Genomic DNA, 5,360 nt, shown 5'->3' with positions numbered 1-5,360 from the left:
TTTATTTTCTTGTTCATTATCACTGAATCCTCTTACAAAATTACCTTCTTCTCATGAGAAAACATCATATATCACTGAACATTTAAGCTCTGGACCAAAGAGTACAGTGACTACTGGTGTGTGTAGAGTCAACAGGGAGTGAGTTTTGGGTTTAAAAATTTAATATTCAGAAAATATCTATTGAACATCCACTAGGTACATACAAAGTGCTATACCTGGTACTGGGAGTATAAAAAAGGACTAGAAACATTCCTGGTCCTCAGGGGGTTTACAGTTTAGTCTCCACAGACAAGACCAGGAAGTCAGTAAATAGCTATTATGCACAGCAGAGAGTGGTAAGTTACCGAGGCAGAGAGAGCTGATGGGAGAAGGGAGAGTCCACCGCACTGGGACCAGGGAAGATTTTATGAGTGGAATCTTACTAGCACCTTAAACAGTGACCAGCAATGGGTCAGAGAGAATTTGAGGCAGAAGGCAAGGCATGGAGGTGGAAAAGTGGAGGACGGGTATGAGAGCAACTAATTGTGTGAAGAAATGTAGTGATATTTCAGCCTGCAAAGGTAGGTTGGGTCCGATCAAGAAGCATCTTCAGTATCAGGCTAAGGAAGTTCAGTTGCCCATGATTCTTCCCTAACCCTTGTAGTTCTAGTGGGTCCTGTTTTTATAATAGCATGTGTCCTCATGTATCCTGGTTAATCTGTTTACGTGCCTACCAATTGTATTAGTCTGTGAGTGATTCCAAGTCCTGGTAAGTCATTTATTTATCTTCCTGTCATAGACACCTAGTCAGACACTTGCCACATGGAAGGAGCTTGGAAAATGTGGCATTAATTGAAGCCAACCTCGTTTTGTTCCGTGAATATCATTCATTACTTGAAAACACACCACACACGTGCATGTGTGTGTGCGTGCATGTGTGAGCACACACACACGGTTTCATAAAGATTTAAAAATTGACTTTTTCCTCTCAAGGTTATTGATTCTCGATTTTCTTACTGAATTCGGCAGGATCCATTTTGGTATGAGTTGTAGCTTTAACAGACTGCAAAAGCTGTTGTCAGCTTGGTGATTACCTTTCCTGTTCTCAATTTTGGGGGGCAACAGTGTGTAAAAGATTTGGATTCTCAATTGCCTCAGAAAAGGCAGATTACTGGCAGCATTTACTCTAGCTAACCCTTTTAAGCTCACCCTCTGCAGCTCTCCCCCCGGTGTCTACATTTCAGCCAGAGGGAACTCCTCGCCCTTCTCAGGCTATGTCATCTATTTCAATCCTATCTTTGCCTGTGCTGTTCCCTGTGCTGTGCATACGTTAGTGACTGTAACAGATAAACTCCTAAGCCTCGGGAACTTAGTATGATTAAAGAATATTTATGTTTTGCTCAGATAATAGTACAATACAGTCACTCCTGGAGGATGGCCTTTCTCCACATGTTTCAGGGAGACAGGTTTCCTCTATCCCGTGGCTGCTTCATCTTCACATCATGACTCTCAGGGTTGTCCTAGTCATCTCCAGTCTAGCCAGCTGGAAGGGAAAGGCCATGTAGGGTCATGAATCAAGAGCTAAATGGACCAGGCCTGGAAGAAACGGATGTCACGTTTCATTGGTCAGAACTGACACAGGGCCATGTCTAGCCATAAGGGAGACTGGGAAGCGTAATCTAGCAGTGTGCCCAGGAGAAAAAGGAAGTAGTTTTTGGTGACTTACTAACCAGTATCCTCCACAGTCTTTCCTTCTGGTCACAAATTTCCTATTCTCTTCTTTCTTCCTTTTGTAGAACACCTTCTTTTTCCACAGGAGGCAACTCCAAGACACATGAAGTCAATGTAGCAGTACAAAGTTTAGGATCTTCAGATGATGTCTGTGGTGTCTGGATGGGGCTCCTTGTGGAGATCTGTGAATAAAAAGATAAGTTGTTCATCCCTTCTCCCACTCAATATACGGTGGATCAGAGAAGGGATAACTACAATAAAATCTCTCTTGGAAGACAAAAGAATGAAAGACAGTTATTAGTTGCTGGTACACATGATATCCTCCTGAGCAGGTTCAGGAAGGTCTCCTGCCCTGTGGGTGGGGAAGGTCCTTGTTTAGATTCTGATTCTGTTCTCCTCTTGGAACTCCCTTGTCCACTTGGTCCATCCTCTGGGTGGGTCTTCCATGTCCTATATTCCATGTCTGTGCCTGAAGAGGACATCGGGGAGTTTATTCTTCATGAGGGCTGTACAACTTTCACAGCCTGCTTTCTGCTTGTGCAAGCATGAGGTCCTGAGATGGTTTTAATGTTCAAATAGCCACAGGCTTTTTCAGGTTGAAATAATGTTTATTTGGCAGTACAATTCACCCAGAAATTTAGAAGGTTTTTGATCTGTTAGCCTCTAGTCAGTTCCACATGCCAGTAAATATATTCAAAGTTTTGCCTAGATGTTGTTCTCAAGTCTTATTTATTTGCTTCTTTGCCCCCATGCCCTTCTTTTTCAGTTTAATGGTGTTTACCTTGAGGACAATAGGTTTGGGTGGCGGCCACACCATTAATGTAACTTTGTAACAACACTGAGGTTTTGGAATAATTTAAATGATTAATTCTTATTGATTGTTAATCATATTACAAAGAGTAATACAATATTAAAATACATCATCCTCAGTAAATTAATATGCACTTAGAAAATCTAATGGTTGCAGGTAAAATATAGCATATGGAACTTTCATTTAAAAATACAAATTTTATGAAAATTAAAAAAATTTTGAGATTTTGGGTAAAGATATATCCAAAATATTACGAAAAATATTCTTTATTCTGAAACAACGTCAAAAAGGAATACCCAAATTCCTCTAAAACAACTAGTTATAGTCAGTTATCCAGTTGCTGTTTTTGATAAAATTAACAAGAAAACGCATTTACAATTTTACATCGCAATCATATGTCAAGTAATTAGGATTGAAGAAATATTGTTGACATACACATTAGGTTGACTATTATATTTTCAAAAACAGTGTTCTTTCATTTAAATTAAAAGAATTAAAACATGCTTAAATCTTGTTCTGGTATTCTAAAAGTGTTTGGAAACATTTTTCTTAATTTTTAGTACTGAAATGGATCTACTAATAGTCATTGTAACCAAATGAAATTAGTTTTTTGTGGTGGTTTTAATAGTCCATAGGACTTAATTGTATTTGAAGGTACGATGAGGCAGCCCCATCTTTCCATCTGTTTCTAAGGTCTGAAATCACAGTTCTGCACAGTGGACATATATTCCCTCTGTAAAACCATAAGGCAATGAATGCATTCTTCAGAAAAACATGCTGACTGATGGGAAGAATAATTTTCTGAAATTCAGCTTGACATACTGAACAAATATCATCCACATCTAATAAGTCACTCTGTAACTTGGCTGTGAAAAAAATATTCACAAGGGCTTCCCTGGTGGCGCAGTGGTTGAGAGTCCGCCTGCCGATGCAGGGGACACGGGTTCGTGCCCCGGTCCGGGAGGATCCCACATGCCGCGGAGCGGCTGGGCCCGTGAGCCATGGCCGCTGAGCGTGCGCGTCTGGAGCCTGTGCTCCGCAACGGGAGAGGCCACAACAGTGAGAGGCCCGCGTACCGCAAACAAAACAAAACAAAACAAAAAATTCACAAAACCTATCTGAAAGTTCTCAGATTTCCAAAAAAACCCCAAAGCTATAAAATGAGGTAGAATAAAGACAGTAATATCCCAAGAATCTAGCTAATTGTATTATTAAACTCCCTGAAGCAAATAAGGTAATGAAACCAAAACTGATATGGGAACAAAATTCAATAAAACTGACATAATTCTTATAAGAGCATACACCAGTAACCCTTGGATTTAAAAAGCAGGATGAAAGAAGGCACTACTATAATAAGATTTTTTGAGCCTATGAAAAGCAATTTCAAAATGAAGTCTGTAATTCTAATAATCCAAAGTACTTCTGAGAAGCTTGAATGATCCAAAGTAGGATTTAAAAAGATTAACTTGTAATAAAGTGACTGAGAATGAAAGAACAGAAAATCCTGCCAAGAATACTAGTAACCAAGCTTACTGAATGTTTGAGCACCTTTTTCTTAGAAAAGCCTGATTTACAATGCTTTTGTTTGCACAGTTGAAAGTTGTTAGCGGCCCAGTTCCAAGAAACATTCCACATATTTCTGGAGCTTGGATTTTCAGCACATCCTTTAGGCATGGAGTTTATCCCGATACAAACATATCCAGAATGAAGGCAAGGCCCTTCTCCCGTCCATCTTGTTGCTCGGGCATTTTGGGAGGCTGAGGCAGCCTCCCTGCCTGCAGTTCCTGGAGGACTGGTGTGGCCCTGGAATATGTTTTCTCTGATCCAGATTTCTTTGCATCAGGACTGTGTTTCCTCTCATGATGTTGAGTGAACAGAGGCCTCACAATGGTGTCAGGGACAGTGGGAGATGCTGTCATACCCCTTCAGTCAGGGCCATCACCCTCAAACCTCACCACAAGTAACTTTGGTTAGCCCAATGGCAGCAGGAAAGCTGGATTTTAATAGGCTTTTGTGTTCGGGGTCTAACAGCTATCATACAGCTTTTCTAGTCAGGCGTCCAATTTCTGGACCCTCAATTTCTGCTTGCAAACTGACCACTTATTTCCTGAGCTCATTTCTTATAATGCTTTGCTGCAGTACAAAGAAAGTGAGCCCAGTTATTCTCTTGCCAATCACTTTGCCCAGAGCTACGGCCTCACTAGGCATGTGGTCTGCTTTCCAAGTCATCTCAGACAACAATTTTACCAAATGTTTTGCCCCTGTAAAATTTGGGTGTCCATCTTTACAGCTCTGTATATAGATTCCTTTATAATCAGTGTTGAAATCAGCTGGTGTAAGTCCTCCAATTTTGTTCTTTTTCAAAGCTGTTTTGACTATTACACATCTTTTGCAGATCTATATGAATTTTAGATTCATTTTTTCAAATGGCTGCAACAGAACCTGCTGGGATCAGGAACTGAACCTGGAGAAAGAGGGGTCCAGAAAAAGGAGAGTTGGTGAATCAGGGAAGTCACTAAGTAGTCCTCCTGAAGCACTGGCACAGTGGGCAAGTCAGAGCTTGAGGGGAGTCTGCTGAGAGGGACCCCTAAGGGGGCAGGTGTAGAGGTCTGTGCAAGGCTGTGACCTGGTCCTAGCAACCGCCTCTGAATTTGCATTCCAGCCTCTGGTCACTGGTTGCTGTCGGTCAGCGGGGCAGGCAGACGGGTAGAGCTGCTGGCCCTGGAGGTGGAAGAGGCTTCAGAGTGGAGAAGGAGGGTGAGGACAGCCTGGCATCTGCCATTTCTCTGTGTCTGCCTCATCTTACCTCTAATCGTGACTATCTTCAGAGCATAAGGGC

General features: G+C 41.5%; 1 pseudogene; it reads right to left on the bottom strand.

Annotated features, from left to right (window-relative positions):
- Positions 1-1,748: 1,748 nt before the first annotated feature.
- Positions 1,749-4,149, bottom strand: LOC101319379 (E3 ubiquitin-protein ligase RNFT1 pseudogene; annotated as a pseudogene).
- Between the last annotated feature and the right edge of the window lie 1,211 nt (positions 4,150-5,360).

The sequence above is a fragment of the Tursiops truncatus genome, chromosome 1 (assembly GCF_011762595.2).
Source record: "Tursiops truncatus isolate mTurTru1 chromosome 1, mTurTru1.mat.Y, whole genome shotgun sequence".
Lineage (NCBI taxonomy): Eukaryota > Metazoa > Chordata > Mammalia > Artiodactyla > Delphinidae > Tursiops > Tursiops truncatus.
Note: the sequence above shows the minus strand (reverse complement) of the source record. Positions and strands in the feature narration are given on the sequence as shown.